Source organism: Macrotis lagotis, chromosome 1, assembly GCF_037893015.1.
Source record: "Macrotis lagotis isolate mMagLag1 chromosome 1, bilby.v1.9.chrom.fasta, whole genome shotgun sequence".
Classification (NCBI taxonomy): Eukaryota; Metazoa; Chordata; class Mammalia; order Peramelemorphia; family Peramelidae; genus Macrotis; species Macrotis lagotis.
In genome coordinates this window covers 446,213,035-446,236,910 of record NC_133658.1, presented here as the reverse complement: position 1 = coordinate 446,236,910, position 23,876 = coordinate 446,213,035, and the positions used below count along the sequence as shown (strand labels likewise).

Below are 23,876 nucleotides of genomic sequence, written 5' to 3'. Positions count from 1 at the left end.
CCAGTATTAGACATACCTTTATTCAAGCCCCTCATTTAACAGATGAGGAAACTAAGTCACAGAGTGTGTGATGAATTTTTCTGAAGTACCACAGAGTCAAAATTTATTTACTTACTATTTTATTTTATGCTATTTTTCCCCAGTTATATGAAAAAATGAGTTTCAGCATTCACTTTCAAAACCTTGACTTCCAAATTCTCTCCCTTCCTCCCACCTCTCTCCCCATCATTGTGAAAACAAGTTACTTGATATAGGTTAAAAATGTATAGTCATGAAAAAATCACTACAATAATCATATTGCAAAATTAAACATAACCCCCCCAAAGTTCATCTTATTTTTCATGAGGTATATCTGTACTCCAGTACATTTCCCATTGCATCTGCTCATGTTAGTCATTGACCATATCAGGCTCTGCATTTCATCTCAATCACATACCACAATTCATTCAGCCATTCCCCAACTGCTAGTTATCCCTTCAATCTCCAGCTCCCCACCACCAAAAAAGAACCGTTATTTTGCTATTTGTGTGTGTGTGTGTGTGTGTGTGTGTGTGTGTGTGTGTGTGTGTGTAGGTTCTTTTCTCACTGTATTTCATCTCTTCTGGAATATAGACCTAGCAGAGGCACTGCTAGGCCAAAGGGTTTTTTTTTTAACCCTTTGGGGATAGTTCCAAATTGTTCTACAGAATTTCAGAATTGTTAAATCATTTCATAGTTCCTCATAAACACTGCATCAGTGGCTTGATTTCTCTACATTCCTTCCAACATATTTATTTTCTCCTTCTGTCCTATTAGCTAATCCAGTTCCTCAGAATTGTTCCAACCTGCATTTCTCCTATCAATAGTGAGGACATTTTAAAAAATGATTAAATAGATTGTATTGATAACTTCATCTGAAAACTTTTCATATCTCTAGATCATTTAATCAATTGGGGAATGACTCTTTTTTATAAATTTAAGTCAGTTCTCTATATTTGAGAAATGAGGTATTTACCAGAGAAATGTTTCAATATTTTTCCCACAGATACACTTGCTAATTGTATTTCCCTCCATCCTATTCTCCACCACTATTTATTCTATTCTCTTCTTTCACCCTGTCCCTCCTCAAAGGTGTTTTGAATCTAACTCTACCCTCCCACAATCTTCTCTCCCTTCTATCTACCAAACCCCACACCCCATCCCCTTTCTCCCATCCCTTTCCTTTCTTCTTTTCTCTTGGATAAGAGAGATTTCTATAACTCAACTGAATGTATATGTTATTCCCTCTCTGAGCCAATTCCAATGAGAGTAAGGCTCACTCACTCTCCCTCACCTTCCCCTTCTTTCACTCTTCTGCAAAAACATTTTCTTGCCTCTTTTATGTAAAATAACTTACTTTATTCTATCTCTCCTTTATATTCCTCCCAGCAGATTCCTTCTTTTGTCCATTGATTCCATCTTTATAATATGCCTCTATTTTCAGCTCCTTCCTGTGCCTTAACTGCCCTAATAAATGAAAAAGTTCGTATGAGTTATTAGTATCATCTTCCCATGCAGAAATATAAGCAATTCAACATCATTAAGACCCTTATGATTTGGCTTTCCAGTTTACCCAAGTAAACAAATCCTGTGTTTGAAGATCAGATTTTCTGTTTACCTCTGGTCATTACATCAGGAAAGTTTGAAAGTTCCCCATTTCATTGAATGCATCTTTTCCCCTGAAAGAGTATTTCAGTTTTTCTAGGTAGCTGATTCTTGGTAATAGTCCAAGTTCTTTAGCCTTCTGGAATATCATATTCCAAGCCATATAATTCTCTAATTAGAAGTTGCTAAATCTTGTGTTATCCTGTGACTGTGCAATATTTGAATTATTTCTTTCTGGTAGTTTGAAATATTTTTTCCTTGACTTGAGAGTTCTGAAATTTGGTCATAATATTCATGGCAGTTTTTGTTTTGGGATCTCTTTCAGGAGGTGATTGGTAGATTTTCTCAATTTCTATTTTACCCTCTGCTTTTAGAATAGTGGAGCAATTTTCTTTAATAATTTCTCAAAAAATATCTAGGCTCTTTTTCTTTAATCTTGACTTTCAGGTAGTCCAATCATTTTTAAATTATTTCTCCTGGATGTTTTCCAAGTCAATTATTTTTCCAGTGAGATATTTCACATTTTCTTCTAGTTTTTCATAGTTTTAGTTTTGTTTCATTGTTTCTTTATTTCTCACAAAGTCATCAGCTTCCCTCAGCTCCATTCTATAAATTATTGATTTCAGGAAAGTTTTTTATCTCCTTTCCCATTTGGCTAATTCTGCTTTTTAAGGCATTCTTCTCCTCATTGGTCTTTTGGATCATTTTTTCATTTGACCCAGACTGGTTTTTAATATATAATAATATTCTTCAATATTTTTTGTATCTCTTTCACCTAACTACTGACTTGATTTTCATGATTTTTCCCATAAACTCTCATTTCTCTTCCCACTTTTCCCTCTAATTCCCTTTATTTGGTTTTCTAAATCGTTTTTGAGCTTTTTCATGGTCTCAGACAAATTCATATATTTCTTGGAGGTTTTGCATTCAGAAACTTTGACTTTGTTGTCTTCTTCTGAGTGTATATATTGATCCTCCATTGGACCAAAGTAATTGTCTGTGGTCAAATTTTTTTCTTCTGTTGTTTGTTCAGTCCCCCAGTCTATGACTTGATTTTAATTCTTTGTTAAGGTGGGACTCTGCTTCCAGGATGGAGCTGACACTGATCCAATCTTTTGTGGGTTTCTGCAGCTGTTTCCAGAGATACCTCTAAAGACTTGCCAAGTTCTCACTTTCTCCAAGATCTTATGAGAGGCTATGACTACTCTCCTGGTCTGTGTTCTGGTCTGTGTATGAGTACTAGTACTCCTCTCTGCCCTAGAACTTGAGAAGAGTTCCTACTCCACTAAGGCAGAAAACTCTATTGTTCTTCTGCTCCTTTTCCTGAGATTGGGGGCCCAGACTATGACCCATTTCTAAGTATGAACAAAAGCAACAGAGCCCTGCCTCAGGGATAGCAAAGCAACCCCTGTAATCTCCCCAACCCATCTCTGTCCATGAGTTGAGCACCTCAGAATCAACTGTCAGGTGGCTCCCCTGCCTGCTTCTAGTACACTGGGGTCAGGTCTGCTAATGAGGCCTGAAGTAGGCTGGGCTCCACTCTTAACCTGGTGTGACAGAGATTTTTCTGCTGACCTTTCAAGTTGTCCTTGGCAATCTTTGGACTGAGAGTTCTGGAAACCACCACTGCTGCCACTGACCCAGACTCTCCAGAGTCTGTTTCTCAATGGACAGTGTCAAAATTTAAATCTAGATTTAACTCAGATTCAGTGATCTTTCCATCTTGTCATACATGTTACCACATGTATGGGCTAGAGCTAGGACATTCCAGCATATGAGGTCTTTAATTTAAAAAAATCAAGTTGCTTAGGAAATGAGAATAGTCAGTCAGTTTGGACTAACCCTCTTCCCATCACCACTCCTTTCACTAGGTACACTCTTCTCTCTGTTAACTTGATTTTCAACTAAGTCTAAGAACTTTGTATTTGACTAAATATGTGGAAGGGGAGGAAATTTCAAATGGCTGGAAAGAGGACAATAACCTGTTATTCTATATTTATATGAGGATAGAGTAGTTCCAGTAATTTTGGGGGAGAACACATGGAAAGAAAGAAAGACTATGGAAACTTAAGACATAAAGAAAGTTGACTCTTCAACTTGTCCTTGATTTTCAATTCTACTTCCTAGAGATTTTGGAGGTCTCCCTTAGGAAACATCAGAACCTCTCTCTCTTGGTTTATACAGAAAATCTCATATTGCATTCACCTAAAGAGCACATTAGTTCATGTGGAATTTTAGTATTTTCTTATAGATATATAGACTGTGGTGGTCTTGCTATCAGAAAATCTTGAATTCAAGTGCTGCCTGTGTGTAGTACCAAGCTGTGAGGTGCTGGGTAAATCTCTTCACTCAGTTTCAATATCCTCCTTTGTAAAATAATAGCACTTATTTTTCCAGATTGTTGTGAGGATTAAATGAGATAATAAGTAAAACACTTTAAAAAGCCTTACGATAACATGTGGATAGGTGGTGTGGTGGATAGAGCACCAGCCCTGGAGTCAGGAGTACCTGAGTTCAAATCCAGCCTCAGACACTTAATAATTACCTAGCTGTGTGGCCTGAGGCAAGCCACTTAACCCAATTTGCCTAACAATAACCTAACAAAAAGCCTTACAATGCCATATACATACATATTACTTTCATTATTATTGTTATTCATTATTCACTAACATGGCTTTCTGGACAAACAAACCTTCTTAATGTTTCTCATAAATGACTCTTGATCTTTCCTTGGAGGCTGTACCTATAGAAGAAATGCACTCTCCACTCACTTCCACCTTTTACAATCCCCAGATTCTTTTGAGATTTAGTTGAAATGTTACTGGCAATATTAATTCTTTCCTAATCTTTTATGCCAATTCTAATTCATTCCTCACAAAATTATGTATAAATGTCAAAGTTGTCTTTCCTGACTACATTGTAAGATCCTAAAGAGCAAGGACTATTTACTTTTGTCTTCATATCCCCAGCATCTGGTGTAGTTGTTAGATACTTAGTAATTGGTTGTTGGCATTTAATAATTACTTATTCCTTGACTGATTGACCTACTGATACCAGACATCATTCTAGCAGGCTTAGATCAAATAGTAATTGAAACCAACTGTAATTTATTACATAATTAGAGTCATTTTCATCAGGCTAATTATACCAAATGTTTGTACCATTTAAAAGTATCTGATGATGACCTTCTTCTATGATTATTTAAGCTACCTAATGTTTATCCAGGATCTCAGGATTTCCATAAAATCTGCTAAGTAATGCCCTTTCTTCCAGTTGAATTTACATTCCAATTATGGAAAATCAATTTTACTCCCCCTTTACCCATGTCATTTTCTAAGTACAACATCCAACAATTCCCCCCCTGAAGCCCTTTGTAGGCCAAATTTTCTCCAATCCAGGAGAAAATGGATCAATTAAGGAACTTTAATTGTAAAAATGTAGTCTCCTAGAGATTGCATGTTAGCTGCTTATAGATTCATTAAGAATATTATCTATATATGAATGGTTCATCATTCTTTTTTTAAATTTCATTTATTTAAGGCAATATGGTTAAGTGACTTGCCCACAACTAGGTAATTATTAAGTGTCTGAGGTTGGATTGAAACTCAAGTCCTCCAGACTCCAGGGTCAGTGCTCTATCCACAGCACCACCTAGCTGCCCCCATAGTTCATCATTTTTACAAAGATTTTATTAATAAGTAGGTATATGGAGCAATAGTTACTGATGTTATCTCAGCCTATTTTTAGAATATTAAAATATCTCTAATATGCAAAAAAAAATCTTTGATTTCATTGGATTGAGTAACTCAAGTGTGGGAACTCCCAACACCAATTCAATGTAGCAAATTATAACCCATCTAGAATTTATAAGATAACTCTTAAAAGGTTGCCCAAGTCACACAGAATTATAAAGTGGAAGAGGAAGGATTTGAAATTTGGTTTCTCAGACTCCATGACTAGCATGCTATACACTGTGCAGCACTGTCTCTATTAATATCATCATTGATTTTTCTTTTTATTATTTTGACACTTTCCTTTCATGGAGATAATTTATAATCATGACATTCTTTCAAGTTTGTGTCATTTTCAGGCTGGATTTCCTCAATATTTCTGTAACTAATTCATGATTTAATGTTTTAGATGTTATTTATATTTCTTTATACACCATCTTTGGAACTAAATTGTTAAGGATCATGTAATTGTTTCTCCTTTACTGATGATGAAAACTATTTATTAAAGAAACATCAACAGATGTATTCCATTTTATGTCTGTTTACTATCCTCACCAATTTAAATATATGAATACTTTAGGGATGATGTACTCATGTTTCTTTCTCATGCTAAGCTTTCTTTATATTTGCTTTTGATTCCACTACTTTTTAGTATTTTATGAAGCAATTTTCCTTCCAATTTTCCATCATCTCCCTCCACTGTACTTAAAGATTAGTTAATATTCTAAACCACTGGTAACTTTGGCTTCCATCTATGGAAATGTTTGCTAGCTAAAATGTTTTCAGGTGCTTCTTGCTACTCAGGAAGATTACTTTAATATTAGCTAAACCTTTACAGTATATTTTTTCATAATTTTTTCATAATCAAATTTATTTAAACAACTCACATAGATGCATCCTCAGTTCAGCTCTCACCCAACGTTAACCTGCTATTTAGTCTCCCTGACTTGTTTTTCCATCTTCAATATATCCTCCACATAGATGCCAAAGTAAGATTCTTAAAGCACAGGTATGGCATTCTCTACTCAATAAACTTCAGTGGTTCCCTATTACCTCCAGGATCAAACAGAAATGTCTATATATGTCATTTAAAGCCTGGCCAGATCTTTCCAACTGTATACATATTCACCTTCAAGCATGTTAAAGTCTAGTGAAGTTAGCTTTACTGCTTTTCATATCTCTGTCTCCAATCTCTTGTATCTGAAATTCACTTCCTATTCTCTATAGCTTACAATCTCCAGTCTTCATCAAGACTTAAATTGAAAGTCACCTTTTACAAGGCTTTCCTGATCATTCCAGTTGCTGATGTCCTTCTATGAAATTATTTTATATTTATTTTACATACAGTATTTTATGGGAAATACAATTTTATAGGAAAGAAAAGGAAAAGGGGTCTACATTTAACATTTGTATCAGGCCAAGACTTGTAATCTTTGAAAAGAAGAGAGGAAGGTTCTATGTAGCAGAATGGGATGTCCCACCAGTAACACAAGGAGTTTATACTTAACTCCACTGGTAAGACAGATCCCCCTCCCCCTTCCTTAGCTTGTCTAACTTTTGCCTCATGATCTTATCTATACTAGGTCTAAGGGTATATTTACATCTATGTTATTAATCTTTCTCTACTTATAACTTTCCTGTTTATGGAAACTTGTGCTTACTTAGGGGATAGAATTTCAATGTGCCTCTATTTTGTTTGTGACTTCCTAATCAAATCACTTGTCTGTTCCTCCTTCCCCATATCTCAACCCATTACAATCACCCTCTACAAAAAATCCATACCTTTCCTCAAATATTTACCCTTACCAGCATTATTCACACAAAAATTATTGACCATCAAATTTTCTTTCATATAAAGGGTCAATATGTACCATTGAGCAATGTGGCAAAAATTCATTTAGATAGAAAGAAGCTAACACTCATGCTTGTATCTGCAAAAGTGAATCACCTCCTCTTTCTCTTGTGGGAAGAAAAAATAAAAAACTGGAAGGAAGTAGACAATTTGTGGGAATTGCTACCCTTCTTCCCCTAGCAGAAAGGAGATGGGAGAGAGATGAACACTTCTGAGTGAATTACAAACCATTGTTTTGTAATCTCATTGGTACCTTTTTAGTTTTTATTCTCTATCCAGAAACAACCGATGAAAATCTCAGAATTAAAGACAAAGTAAGCAGGCACTCTGAAACTGCATGCATCACTCGGCCCTGCAGGCCTGCCTTCCTGCCTGGGTTTATTATAGAGAACAAACACTCCTCGGAATCCTTCAAAACTCAGGTACAGAAATCTAAGTTTAAACATATCACAAACTGGCTGGCCACACTTTTTTAAGTATCTCTTATCCATAGTCACACTCAAGACAAGTAATTCATATGTGTGTGCGCATGTGTTTAAACTCACATGAAGATATATACATACATGCACACATAAATATAGTGATATGGATATGGATGTATAGATATGTCTATACACAAAAACACAAGACACACACACACACACACACACACACACACACACACACACACACACACACACTGACTCTTGACTAGATTGTAAGATCCTGGAAGCCAGGAACTCTATCTTTTATTTTTGTATTTCCAATATCTACCACACTGTCTAGCTCATAAATATTTATTGATTGACTTATTTGAATAAGTTAAATGGAAGCCATTGTAATTGTTTTGTTTTTTCCTTTTTTTTAAAATCTGAGTCATATTTTCTATCATACTTTTTCATAATCTCTAATTCTACCTTTTTATCTAACCCACTGAGTATCAAAGTTTGTATTGACTTTGGAAGAAATTATCACCTTCTTTGTACTATATCTTTGCTATAATTGTTAGAGCACAAATTAATTTTATTTTCATTATAATCTTCTTGTTTATACTTATCATGAACATTGAAATATTCTATGACAAAATGACCTAGCAAATGTTAATTCTTGTTGCCTTTGGGCAAAACATTAAACCAAATTAATGTTAGCTTCTCTAAAGAACCATTCTTTTATTTAGAGAAATATTAGAGGGACCTCAGGAGACCACTCATCATATCTATACTTGAACAAATATCTCAGGTGTAACAAGTTTGATAAATTGTTTTTCAACTTCTTCAGAGAAAGGTCTTTTAATGTAGAAACTATTAAATCTGATCTTACTCTGACTGTATCTCCACAAAACTTGAATTGTTTCTTTCTGGCTGCTTGCAATATTTTCTTTTTGACCTGCAAGCTCTGAAATTTGGTTATAATATTCTGGGAGTTTTCATTTTGGAATCTCTTTCAGCTGATAATTCATAGGTTCTTTGAATTTCTATTTTACCTTCTGGTTCTAGACTATCAAGGTAGCTTTCCTTGGTAATTTTTTGAATGTTGATGTCTAAGACCTTTTTTTAATCATAGCTTTCAGTGGTCCAAAAACTTTTAAATTATTTCTCCTGTGTCTATTTTCCAGGTCAGTTGTTTTTCCAATGAGATATTTCACATTGTATTTTTTATCCTTGGTATTGTTTTATTGTTTCTTGATTTCCCCTATATTCATTAACTTTCATTTCCTCAATTCTAAATTTTAAGGAATTAATTTCTTCAATGATCTTTTGTGCCTCCTTTTCTATTTGGTCAATGCTACTTTTTAAGAACTTTTTTTTCCTTCAGTTAATTTCTGTTTGTCCATTGACTAATTCTTCTTTATAAGGCATACTTTTCATCATTATTTTTTTTTACTTCTTTTACCATTTGGCTTAGTCTGTTTTTATGGTGTTAATATCTTCAACATTTTTTGTGTCTCCTTTAAATAAGTTGCTGACTTATTTTCATGATTTTCTTGCATCACTCTTATAACCTCTCCCCAATTTTCCCTCTACCTTTCTTACTTTTTTAAAAAAAATTTTTAAATTTTTATTTTTTGTTCATTTATTTTATATTATTACAATAATCTTGTTGTGAGAGTAATCACAAACCCCCTTCCCCCAAAAAAGAATAGTGAGAGAGAAAAAAAGTGTACTTCAGTCTGTGTTCAGATTCCAATGGCTCTTTCTCTGGGATGAGTTGCCTTCCCCATCATAGCCACCAGAGAAGTTGCTTCAATATTTTTTCCACAGTTGTTATCACTATCTGTATTTCCCTCCACTCTATTTCTCCCCGTGCTTATCTATTCCATTCTCTCTCCTTTCATTTTTTCCCTGTTCAGAATTGTGTTGAGTACACTCTCCCATGACCTTCCCTCTCTTCTATCACCTATGCCCCACTTTCCTCCCTCCATTCCCATTACTTTCCCCTCCTTTTTCTCTAGGGTAAGATAGATTTCTATACCCTATTAAGTGTGTATGTTATTTCCTCTCTGAGCCATTTCTGATATTTGTACTACTTTTAAGACTAACTTATATTTGACAACATTTTTAAAAAGATTACTTGAGGACCAGAAAAAAAGTGGAATTTTCATGCTTATTTTCTCCATGGCTACATTTTGATGTGTAGCTTTTAAAAAGGACTTTGATTTCATTCCAAAGTCCAGAGTCTTGCCAGGATATAATCTTGGGAATAATCCACATTCCATAAAGAATGCTTATCAATTAAGCCATCTTATTTCAGAGTTAGTGACCTTCTGCAGAGTGAGGATCTAGCATTTTCCCAAGATTATCTCACTTAAAGGGAAAATAAACACTCCAACAGATTTTTCTAAGAGAAGTCTACCAAAAACCACTATGTTAAAATTAAATTACAATATATATTTAATGTAGGTAGAATGTAAACTCCTCAAGGGCAACTACTATTCCATCTTTTTCTTTTTTTACATGGGATATGGCATGAATGCTATCATATAATATAGGTTTTATAAAATTATTAATGTAATTTTAATTTTACATATGGAGATTTTTGTATGACTTACATGAGAAACTTTAGATAACTTTTAAACTATGACTTGTGATTTCTATTAAAAAAATTTTTTCCATCCAAAGGTGTGTATTGCATTCTCTGTATTCTTGCCCAACCTCGTCCATTTCTTTTAATAAATTTTATAAAGTAATATAACTCATAATCTCCCACAATTTTTCACCATACAACCTCGCAAATAAATGTATACTCTAAGCCAGTGATTTTTTATTTCCATAAATCTCTTCTTGATATTTCTTAAGGTTTGCTGACTAACATGTTTCTTGGATCTCCATGTTATGAAAGGTGACATATCAATTACATTTCTGAATGAAATTATTTTAATAGAGACAATATAAATTTGTCCATTCCTATCCCATTTTTCATATCAGTGCCTTTATTAGTAGGGCATTTGAAAGTAGTTTCCAATGCCAAATATAATCTCAATTTCCTTTTTATTCTAGATTTGTATTGTAGTTTATTATTGCCATGACAGGTCACTACGTGAAATAAACATATTGAGATGATTTAGAAATTATTCCTATATGAGAATTGAGTTATTTAGTGTCTTAAAATGAAACAAAGTTCATGTTTTGTGAATTAATTCTGTGCTCGTCCAGTGCCCATAGGTTCTTTTCCAGAGAAAAGTGTTCATACAAGCTTCTATGAATCTACAAGTTGTTAACTCTCATTCTTGAAATATATTTTCCAATGAATTTTTTATCATCTTCACTTATTACCATGTTGACAAAAAAAATCATTTTGTATTAAGCTAGATAAGCCACATGTTGACTTAATTCAGAGTTTTTTTGGAGTTCTTTGTAGAATTTCTCGACCTCTATACTGTGAAATGTTATTGGTACCTAAGTTACACATATTTTCATGATGGCTTTTTGTCTTTGTTTAAAATTTTCCTTTATTATTATAAATGACAGATTTATATCAACAAACCTGAACAGGGCCATTTATAGAGAGGAATTCAATACGAAGACATGGGTATAAAAAGTCTATACTTTTATTTTTTATTTATATATTTAAAATTTAACATGATAGTTTCAATGATTATTCTGGCTGTGTTTATGTTTTAATTTCCTTTTTAATCTAAATTTAATTTTTAAAATTTATTTTAATTTAAATTTAAATATTTCAATTATTTAAATTTAATTTAATAAATTTTTTAATTAAAAAATAATTCATTGGTATTTGTCTTTCCTTTCTTTTTTTATTATTTGGGGCCAGTAACATTATTCCCCTGCTGGGCTTCCTAATTCTGTTCTTTCAAATCCTTTTTTTTTTTTTTTTTTTTTTTTTTTTTAGTTTTTGCAAGGCAATGGGGTTAAGGGCTTGCCCAAGGCCACACAGCTAGATAATCATTAAGTGTCTGATCTCGGATTTGAATTCAAGTAATCCTGACTCCAGGGCTGGTGGTCTATCCACTGTGCCACCTAGCCACCCCTAAATCCTCTTTTTTCTAGCAAATAAACATAATCCTAGAAAAATGAATCCACATGTCTGTATCTAAAAGTATCTAGTCTATCACAGCTTGAAGTAGGAAGTATAATTGTAATTTTCTAAAGTCATGATTTTCATTGCACTTATCTGAGTTTTTAAGTCTTTCAAAGTTCTTTTTCCTTCACAATGTTGTAGCGATTGTATAGATTGTTCTGGTTTGGTATGCTCCTCTTTGTATAAATTCCTACAAATTCTCCTGTGTTGCTCTGAATCCATCCTTTTTGTCATTTCTTATGGAAAAGTAATATTCCATTACATTCATCTGCCATAATTTGTTCAACTATTCCTTAAATGATAAATAACTACTTGGTTTCCATACCTTTGTTATGGCAAAAAAAAAATATGTTTATGTTTATGAAGTTTTCCCTCTTCCCAGAGATCTTTCTTTTATCTGTTTGACATTTAAGCCTAATAATGGTATCACTGGGTCAAAGAATGCTCACATTTTAGTGAGTTTCAGACAGTTGTAGAATGATTTCTAGAATGGCTTGATGACTTCACGGTTCCACCAAAATGTTCATCAGTATGCATGTCCTTCCATTGGTCCTTCAGCAACTGTCATTTTTCTTATCTACCAATCTGATGAATGTGGAATTGAACCTCAAGTTGTAGTTTGCATTTCTCTTATCATTAATGATTTGGAGCATTTTAATGTAGTTCTCAATACTTTGCTTTTTTCTTCTGATAACATTCTATTCATCTATGTATAATGGAATAATTTATTTTTATGTATTTCTACCAATTATTATATAAAATTTGATTATCATAACGTTATCTGAAAAAGATGCTACTTACAAAAAAAGTTTCAATAGTTAAATGCTTCTTACCTATCTTCATTTGATTTTATATATTCCAAATTGTTGATATGTCTCCTCTGATTCTTATTTCTTTTCTTTGTTTCCCCTAAGCATGTAAAAGACATCATAATATGTTTCTACAATGTGTTTATATTGTCTTAACTCTAGACCATGTATATTTAAAGATCATCCTCTACTAGGATGTTTCCTTAACACATACTTCCAATATCAAGTAGTGATTTCTCAGATTGTCTGCTGCCCTAACTCTTTTAGGTCTGTACTCACACTACCACATATATTGTTCATGGGTACTTCCCTTTAAACAGTCAAGTAAGATTATACAGCAGGCAGTTAGGTGGCACAGTGGAAGGAATGTTAGGCTAGGAGTAAGGAAGACTCATTTCCTGCTCTCCCCCACCCCATCCCTAAGATAATTGGGTTAAAGTGATTTGCCTAGGTCACACAGTTTGTAAATGTCTGAGGCTAAGGTTGAACTCAGTTCCTCCCTCCTTCCAAGCCTGGTACTCTTATCCACTGCACCCCTTAGCTGCCCCTGAGATTCATTTTCCTGCACTCAAATTCAGCCTCAGACGTTTTCTAGTTTAGTGATTGTGAGCAAATTACCTAACCCTTTTTCAGTTTTCTAATCTATAAAATGAGCTAGAGAAGGAAGTGACAAACCACTTCATATCTTTGCCAAGGAACCCTAAAAGTCAGACACAGCTAAAAAAGTATTAAACAATAACAAAATGAGCACTGTCTCTATCAGTAAAGGGCTTTGGTTCAAATTAAATGTTATACTTATTTCCTCTCTCACCTTGAGCAAGCCACTTAACTACACTAGACCTTAATTTCTTCATATGCTAAATGGATTAGATCTATCTCTATCCTATGGAAAATCATCAAATAGTCTAATTACCTCCTAGTAAAGTCATTTACATAAGGCAGCCAGGTGGTTGAGTGGATATAGTATAGGACTTGAAGTCAGGAAAACTCATTTTTCTGGGTTCAAATCTGATCTCAGAATTTAGCAATTATGTGACCCTGAGCAAGTCACTTCACCCTTTTTAATCTCAGTTTCCTCATCTGTAAAATGAAGTGAAGAAGGAAATGGAAAAAACACTCTATTATCTTTGTCAAGAAAACCCCAATGAGGGCAGCTAGGTGGCACAGTGGATAGAGCCTGGAGTCAAAAGGACCTGAATTCAAATGTGACCTCAGACACTTAATAATTACCTAGCTGTGTGACCTTGGGCAAGTCATTGCCTCACAAAAAAAATCACAACAAAACAATGAGGATACAAAGAGTCAGACAGCACTGGAAAAAACTGAACAACAAAAACAGTACTGGAAAAGCCAAACTCCCTCTATGCTATAAACTTAGGACATACTCTGTCACAAATGCCCATAATTTCCATGAGAAGACTAAGTTTAAACTTAGAATGCAATGCTAACAACACACATGTGAGATATACATGTGCCAAAGGCAATTCACACTCCTAATAATAAAGGATATGAAAGTCCTTTCAGTCTTCATAGTCTTCACAGTTCACATTCAACTTCTTACCTTGTTTTCATAGTATGTTGTAGGAGTGTAGCTCAGAGAGTTTCCATGAATCTTCTCTCCATAGGCTGACTTCTTAGCTACCAGGTGCCATGCTTCTTGAAGCTGTTTTTTCCCTTAAGCAATTATCTATGTCTGTTGAATATGTATCTCTGTTGTTTAATGCACAGTCTCTTCCTAATCTAGTCATTCCCCCTTAAAAGTTGCATATTCAAAAGGTTGGAGGATAAGAAAGAAATGTTTTCTTCCACCTCTAGGTATCTTCTCTACATGCAGGTATTGGTTTGAAATGTCTCCTATTCTTAAGAACTGCTGTAATTCTTCCAAGGTTTAGCCATATAAACATCTAGAAGTATGGTTAATTTGATTGTTCAGTAAATTGATTGTTGCCTTCAGTAAGAGAAGTATTTCCACCTCAAAAATGGATTAGTAATCATCTTTTACAATTAGTTAAACAACTCATTAACACAGCTATAATTACAATTTGGGCCTTCTATGACTACACTGATTGAATGAAGAATATGGAGAAAATCACATATAAATCTAATTGCTTCAAGAATGCTTTTTGCAACATACTCTTTAATCCAGGCTAGGTCTTTTCTTTAAGAGAGCATAAGAAAGGGGAAAAAATTCACACATTCAAAAATATTTGTAGCAGCTATTTTTGTATCAGAAAAGGATTAGAAATCAAGGGAATGTCCATCAATTGGGGAATCACTGAGCAAACTATGATACATGAATGTGATGGAGTACTACTGTTCTATAAGAAATCATGAGTTGGGGTGGCTAGGAGGTGCAGTGGATAGAGCACCAGTCTTGTAATCAGGAGTACCTGAGTTCAAATCCGGCCTCAGACACTTAATAATTACCTAGCTGTGTGGCCTTGGGCAAGCCACTTAACCCTGTTGCCTTGCAAAAACTAAAAGAAATTTTAAAAAGACAAACAAAAAAGAAATCATGAATGGCCAGACTTCAGAAAATCATGGAAAGACTTGTATGAACAGATACTGAGTGAAGTGAACAGACATTGTACATTGTACATATTAACAACATTATTATCATCTACGATAAATTTGCTGTTTTCAGCAGCACAGTGATCAAAGACAATTCTAAAGGACTTTAGATGGAAAATACTATCCATATACAAAGAAAGAACTATCGAGTTTGAATGCAGCTCAAAGCATACTATTTTCAATTTTTAAAATTTTTTTGTTTTAAATTTTTTCCCTCTCATGGTTTTTTCTTTTTTGTTCTGATTTTTCTTTCACAATTTAATTAATTTGGAAATTTTTTAACATAGTTATATGTGTATAACGTATTAAAATTGCTCAAGGTGAATTGTGAATGGATGAGGGAGAAATAAATATTTATAAATACATGTGTGTGTGCATGTGTGTATGTGTGTGTGTGTGTGTGTGTGTGTGTGTGTACTGTCTGTCAGTGTTGGATCTTGAGTAAATCATTTGACCTCAATAATTCTCAATTTCTTCATCTGTTAAACAGAAATAATGGTAGTATCTGCCTCACTGAGTTGTTGTCAGTATCAAATGAAATAATAAGCAAAGCACATTGAAAGTCATAAAGCACTATACAAATTTTAGCTATTACTATTATTTGCCACTATCATGTTTAATGACATTCCTGTGTTCATTAAAGATCATGTTATTATGTTCATATATTTCTGTTTCTTGTTGATTCACTTATTGATCTACTGATCAATTTTTCTATTTTTTTAACTTCTGAGAAATGATTTTGATAATTATTGCTTTGTAATATAGTTTGGCTGTATTGGTTTTGTTTTGTAAACCATTTTAATTTAATTTAACCAAAATTATCTATTTTTACCTCTCATGATACCTTATCTCTTCTTTGATCACCAACTCTTTCTTTATACATAAATCTGACAGGTAATTCTTTACATGCTCCACTAATCTGCTTATTATATCACCTTCTTTATATAAATCATGTACTCATTTTGAACTTATGAAATGATGATCCATGCCTTGTTTCTGCCAAACTCCTTTCCAGTTTTGGTAGCAGTTTGGGTCATATGGCATATTTTTACCTAATGGTTTTGATGTCTGGGTTTATCAAAATTAGATTACTGTGGTCTTTTACTTCTCTTTATTGTATCTATTTTATTCCATTGAGCAATTACTCTATTTCTTATACAGTACAGGATTGTTTTGATGATAATCACTTTGTGGTATAGTTTGAGATCTGGTATTCTAGCAATTCTACACTGGATAACAGTTTATCTGCTAAATTTGATGCTGGTTTTCCTTGTTCCTTCTGATGCATTTAAGGTTCTACTTGCATGGTTGTGGGGAATCTGGGCACTTTTTGATTTAAACATGTCATCATCTTTCCATAGTCCCCAATTATATGAAATAGTAAGTTGCTTTACATTTTCCTCATTTCTTCCCTAGTATATTTCTCTTTCCTCTCTTAAAATTAAAAAAAATAGAAGAAAACCACCCCAATATCATGTATATCTTATTTGATTGTCTCAATGATCCCTGAAGACAAGAATATTATGAATATTCACTTTTTTCTTTTTTCTGGTCGAATCCAAATAGTTTTTAATTATTTAGCATTTTTCCAGTTGTTAGACCATTCTAGAATTCTCCTAGTTCCCATGTTTGTATTTCAAAGTCTCTATATAGCTTTCATCTTTTCATCTGGAATACTTTAAAGTCCTTCATTCTATTAAAATACATTTTATTCCCCACAGATTTTCAGGATAATTATTTTTAGTTGTAAGACTTTATCTTTTGCCTTTGGGGATATCATATTCCAATTTTTTTCCCCCTTTATAATGGTCACTACTAATCATTGTGTAAAATAGACTATGGTTGCTTGCTGTTAAAGTCTTCACTTCTTAACTACAATTTTTTTTGTTCTTTGACTTGAAAGTTCTGGATTTTGGTTATGATATCCCTAAGTGTTTTCAGTTTGGATTTTCATTGGGAAAGTAATAAGTGAATTCTTTTTATTTTCCTTTGCTCTTGGTTTTTAATAAATAGATCTTAGAAGTTTTATCATTTTTCTTGAAATATATTGTACACACTTTTTGGTCAATTTTTAGAGAACTGGATTTTTCTTAAATTCTCTTCTCAATCTATTCTCCACTCTTTTTAAAATAATAAATATTTTAAAATATTTTCTTTATTTTTTCAATATTTTGACTATTCTAATATCTGTTGTTGTCTCATGAAAACATTGAGTACCATTTGCCTAACTCTGTACCTTGAACCCACTATTTGGTAAAATTTTCCTGTCATCTGTACTGTTGCTTATTCTCTTTTCAATTTATCTCCTAAACTATAGTTTCATTTATAATTTTAATTTTTAATCTCTTTTTTAATTTTCTTGCAGAAACTCTTATAATTCTTGTAGTCAATTAATTTTTTTTCCTCTGAGGATTTGCTTATTAGTTGTGTGTTTTTCTTCTGGGTTTTGTAGTTCTTTATCCTTAGATCTTAGATTGGGATTTTTGTTTAAGGAAGACTTCCCTATCAGTCTTGGAAAGATAGAATAGCTTTTGTTTTTGAACCTATTCTTTTTTTTTTTTGATCAGTGGCTATTGAATCCCACCCTGTGATTTTTTCCTTCACTTCTGTATCAATCTTGTGGTGGTTCATTGTATATCCTGGCCTCAGCAAGTCTCTTTCTTTTTAATCTTTGTGCCATGCACAATTAGGATTTAGTTCTATCCTTTTTTTATATTCCTGACAAGCCTCAGTGGAATTTTGGTCATCACTCTGGTCTCATGCTTTCTGCATAGTCTCCCTGGTACTGAATCTCAGGCACCAATTTGGACCTTCTTCTACTTGACACTTAATGCTATAAAGTACTATTTCCATATCCTGTGCCCATTGTTCCATATTCCATTTCCATTTCCAACACACAGTGACCTAAGAGACATATTTCTGGTTTCAGAGTCCCAGTTATTAGAGTTTTACCTCGACTTGTGAATCTCCTTTCTCCCACCCCCAAATTCCCACAATTCAGAGGTTCAGTTGGTTTCAGGTCTGTTTGCAGGAGCTATTGATTACTTTCCTGGTATAACTCCTTTCCCCACCTTCCCATATTTACCTGCATTCATGTGGAATTGCCTGATGTAACCACCATATCAGCTTTCATCATTTTGTGGCTAAGTTTTAACAATGCTTAATTCTGTTTCCTGTCAGCTTTTATTATTGGTCTTCCTAGATTTCTTTTCAGATATTTGAGTTTTATGGGGGTAGAATTAGATTTCTCTGACTATTTATATCATCATCTTAATCAGAAATATCATAATGTAAAGTGTCCCATGATATTTATATATAATAAAGATAATTTTGCCAACTCTTGTATTAGTCTTTCCAAGGAAAACCTTTGAGTTGCGCCTTCCTTCTCTCAGCTCATTTCACTTATAGTGAGAATTCACTTATAGTAAGGTTGGTTTGATTCAGTTGCTCTGTTACTTTGCCTAAACAGGTTCATTGGATGTAGGTCTCACTTTGAGAGTACCAATAACTAAATTAGTATTTAAAGATGATCTAAAAAAATAGGTGAATATTAACAATTTCTGCCTTCTTTTCCACTATCCACTATCACTGACACTATAATCATAAGGAAACTAGGGTTTCAGAAACCTAAGAATCATTATTATACTTATTTCATATAGCCAAAGCATATCACCAAATATTCAGTCTTCTGATGATGCCCTTTAGTGAAATGCTTTGCTAAATTGGTCCTCAGAAAGAAGATAGTATGATATCAAAATATTCTTAAAACCTTTCCAACATGGTTTTATAAACCAGAGCTTTCTATCTCATTGGGAGATTGCGCATATATACAGAAAAGCTAAATAGCAATATAAAATATTATATTATGTCAAATTAGTTCTACTGACAATAAATATCCACAGCAATTTGGAGGAATGGTGTTACCAAATGATAAAGAATTTATAAAGGCCACTATGAAGGGAATACTTAACACTTTACTAACTTCAGAAACTCCATTTTATCATTTCCATTGCACTGAGCTGTCTCAAAAACACTCTACACTTCTGATTCTTGACATCCCAGATTTCCTTCATGACTCAGTAGAAGCATCATACATTGTCTTCCCATCGGAATGCAAGCTCCTTGAGGGCAGGCACTGCTCCATTGCTGTCTTTGCTCCCAAAAATGCCTTTTGCACTTCCTAGCATAGGTATCATTTAATAAGTATTTGTTAATTGGTTGTTAGAGTCTTGGAGTCAAAAAGGACCTTACCAACAAATCAATAGGATTTATTCTGGAATTTCCTTGACTAATCTAGTCTTTGCTTAAATATTTTAAGGATCATTAACTGTCTGGAAACTATTATTTTTTTTTGTATGAACTACAGTCAAACCTGTACTTAAGTGATTTATTTCTTTAACATAAGAATATTTAATTGTCAATTTTTAAAATTTTTTCTTGAGTCTGTTATTTATCATATCATTTCCCCTATTACTTTTGTGTCATCCAGTATTTAATATGTATTACTTCAATGCACTGATATAAGTTATTAATAAAAATATTGAACAAGATGTCATATTGCTTATCATTCAAGATCAAAACAGATCATTTTAACCAATACTCTTTGTATACAATTGTCAAACAAACTTTAAATCCAAACTGCTGTCTTCTAATGTATTTTAAAAATAAAAGAACAAATGAAAACTATTACTAAACATTTATAATATAACCTTTCCCTTCTCATCTCTCCCTCTTGGCATCCGCTGTGCTTTAAGTTAGAGCTAAAGTCCTGTCTTCTTTAAGAAGCCTCTCTTGGTGTCTTCCCTCTGAGTCTGTTTTTAATTTATCCTTTATATATTTTGTTTGTTCATAATTGCTTGGATTTTGACTCCCCCAGTATACCATGAGATCTCTGAGAGCAAGGACTCTATATTTTACCTTCCTTTGTATTCCCCTGTATTTATAATATACAAGAAATTTGCTTAGATTTGAAGATTGCTTAGATAGAAAAGCAACTCTTTCAGAGTTCACATGAAGGGCATGAACCAAAATGGCACTCTTTAGGATTTAAGTCTTCATAGACAGTAACCCACTGGGCTGTATTTGTCCTTATAACCACTATTCTATGGCTCTTCCTGCTCAAATTTCACCAACTGATATGCCCATACTTTCATCTGCCTTAACTCTTTTCTCTCTAAACTTTCAGGACATTCCTTTCTCTTGGTTCTTTTCCTACCTATCCAACCACTCTTTCTGAATTCTTATTCAGAACGTATGTAAATCATAGGTGTCCTTCAGGCTTCTTTTCTGGGCCTTCTTCTCTTCTCCTTCAGAACTATTTCGTGATTTCATAAGCTTTTGTATGATTCTCAAATCTATCTATTCTACCCAAATCTCTCTATTGACCTGCAATCATATATTTTCAGCTGTCTTACCAACATCTCTAACTGGATATCCAGTAGAAAACTTAAAATCAATATATCCAAAACAGAACTCAGTCTCTTTTCCTCTAAGCCCTCTGCCTCTCTTACATTTTCTATTACTGTAGGACAATATCATCCTCCTGACCATCAGGCATGTAGCCTAGAGGTCATCTTTGAGTCCTTACTTTCTCTTACTCCTCTTTTCTCCTCTGACATGACCTCTTCTCTCTACAAGCCCTTATCATCTTATATCCATATTATTGAAATAGCCCAATTATGTATCTGCTTGCTTCAAGCCTCTCTCTACTTTAATCTATGCTTCACTCAACCACAAAAACAATTTTCCAAAAGTACATGTTTGAACCCCTTCTCAAAAAACTCCAGTGACTCCTTATATCAATTACTAAACCAAAAAGCATTTATTGAAAGTCAACTGTATGCCAGGCTCTGTGCTTAACACAGGGAATATAATGAAAGGCAAAAGCGAGCCTTGTCCTTAAGGAGCTTGCATTTTAATGGAAAGGGGAGAGGACAACAAATAAACAAATAGATATAAAAAAATGAAAATTCAGGTTATATGGAAGGTAATATGAAAATAGAAGGCAACTAGGGGAGACGCTTCCTTTTAAAAGGTAGGATTTGGCAGCCAAGATGGCAGCATGAATGCAGGAATTCCCCAAAATTCGTTCCTCCCAGAAAAACTACAAAAGCCATCAAATTATGACTCTAGGCAAAATTTGGAGGGGCAGAACCCACAGAAAGACTGAATGATACAATTTCCCAGTCCAAGACAACTTAGAAGTTCCATGGGAAAGGTCTGTTCCACCAGGATGTGGGGTTGGAAAAAGCTGCAGCACAGCACAGCCAGGGCAGGCACCTGGGTCCTTGGCAGAGGGGGTACTTTCCAGACCTCTTGGCCCAGGGATCATTGAGGACAGCCAGAAAGGGGGATGAGAGAACTCTACTGTGTCAAAATGAGTGCAGAGTAGAGTACCGGCTTCAGAGTAGCCCTATGGTGAGAACTTGCCATCAGAGTTAGCAGAACTACCTATCATATCCAGAGCTCTCAGATCATAGATGATAAGGGGGCTGGGGGAGACTGCAGAGGTCTCTCTGCTCTCCCTGGGGCAAGACTCAGCTGTTTGCCCAGAATCAGATCCAGGTCACAATCTGGGCCCCCACAATACCACCCTAGACAAGCAGAGATTCTCTTCACAGATCCAGGGCAGAGGGGAGGCCCTGAACACAGGCAAGAGAGTAGTCAGGGTCTCCAATAAGTCCTTGGAGGAATTATGGTCCCTGTGGGTTGTCCCAAAAAAAAACTCCAAAGCCTTGGAAGTGTGGTAAATCAGTCATAGGCTGAGGAAATGAGCAAAATACATACTCAGATTATGACAAAATTAAAACTTCTATGTCCCAAACCTCCAAGAGAAATAGAAAATGGGCTCAGGCTATGAATGAGCTCAAAAATACTTTTAAAGGCAATTAAGTGAGATAGAAGGAAAATTAAGAGGAAAAATGAGAATGATGCAGATAAACCATGAAAATCAAGTCAGCAACTTGGTGAAAGAAATACAAAAAAACCTGAAGTAAATAAGATATTAAAAACCACTTTAGACTAAATGGAAAAAGCAACACAAAAGGCAAATGAGGAGAAGAATGCCTTGAAAAGGAGAATTGACCAGCTGGCAAAGGAAATAAAATAGCTTTCTGAAGAAAACAACTTCTTCAAATGCAGACTTTAAAAGAACTCAGGAAGAAATAAAACTATACTTAAAAAAAAACAAAAATTAGAAGAAAATGTGGAATATCTCACTGGGAAAACAAAATTCCTTGTAAACAAATCCAGGAAAGATAATTTTAAAATGATTGGGCTACCTGAAAGTTATGACCAGGAAAAGAGTCTAGACTTCATTTTTCAGTAAATAATATAGGAAAATGTCCTGAGATCCTAGAAGCAGAGAGTAAAATAGAAATTGAAGGAATTCCTAATCTCCTCCTGAAAAAGATCCCATAAGAAAAACTTCCAGGAATATTATAACCAAACTCCAAAACTCCCAAGTCAAAGAGAAAATACTAAAAGTTACCAGAAAAAACAATTCAACCACTCTGACTCTATAGTCAGGATTACACAGGATCTGGCAACATCTACATTAAGGACTCATAGTGCTTGGAATATGATATTCTAGAAGGCAAAATATCTTGGTTTACAACTGAGAATCAACTACCCAGCAAACTGAACATCCTCTTTCAGGGACAAAGATGGACTGTCAATGAAACAGGGGATTTTCAGACTTTCCTGCTGAAACAACCAGAGCTAAATAGAAAGTTTGATCTCCAAGTAAAGGCCTCAGGTGAACCATAGAGGGGGTAGACAAAAAGGATTAATTATGAGGAACTTAATGATGCTGAACTGTTTGTATTCCTGCATAAGAAAAATATACTGATAACTCATATGAACTTTCTCATTTATAAGAGCAGTTAGAAAGAGCATATATAGACAAGGCACAGGAAAAAGCTGAATATAATGATATAATATAGTTAAAAGATGAAATCAATGGGTGATAAAAGAAAGTACTGGGAGGAACAGAAAGGAGAGGAAAAAGGAGCTAAGAAATTTCACATAAGAGTGAAGAAAAAGCTTTTTCAATCAAGTAGAACAGGAGAAGGTGAAGGGGGATGAGTGAACCTTCATTCTCATCAGAAATGGGTCAGATAGGAAATAACATACAACATTTAATAGGTATAGAAATCTATCTTACCCTAGAGAAAAATGAGAGGAAAGGGATGGGATAAGGGGAAATGGGGGGAGAGAAGGGGGGAGTATGTGATAGAAGAGGGAAGATCATGGGAAAGGGTACTCAGATATAACATACTTCTGAACAGGGACAGGATGAAAGAAGAGAAAGAACTGAATAAATGAAAGTGGGGAGGAATAGAGTGAAGGGAAATACAGCTAGTGATAGCAACTGTGGGAAAAATATTGAAGCAACTTCTCTGGTGGCTATGATGGGGAAGGCAACTCATCCTAGAGACAGAGCCTTTGGAATCTGAACACAGACTGAAGTACACTTTTTTTCTCTCTCATTATTCTTGAGATTTCTCATATTTGGGGGAGGGGTATATTATTACTCTCACAACATGATTATTGTAATAATATATAATAAATAAACAAAAAATAAATGAAAATTAAGAATTAAAAAATAAAATAAAATAAATAAATAAATGAACGAATGAATAAATAAATAAATAAATGGTAGGATTTGGATTATGTCTTTAAGGAAGCCAGAAAACTAAGAAGTAAAGATAAAGAAAGAGGAAATTCCTGTCAATGTACAAGCACAGTGATGGTCAATGGAGTATATAAGTT

At 34.1% G+C, this 23,876-nt stretch overlaps 1 protein-coding gene across 7 annotated transcripts in view; it reads left to right on the top strand.

The window, feature by feature from the left end:
• The window catches only part of SLC25A21 (solute carrier family 25 member 21), a 918,698-nt gene that overhangs the window by 874,002 nt on the left and 20,820 nt on the right, over positions 1–23,876 (top strand). The gene's annotated exons all lie outside the window — the stretch shown is intronic.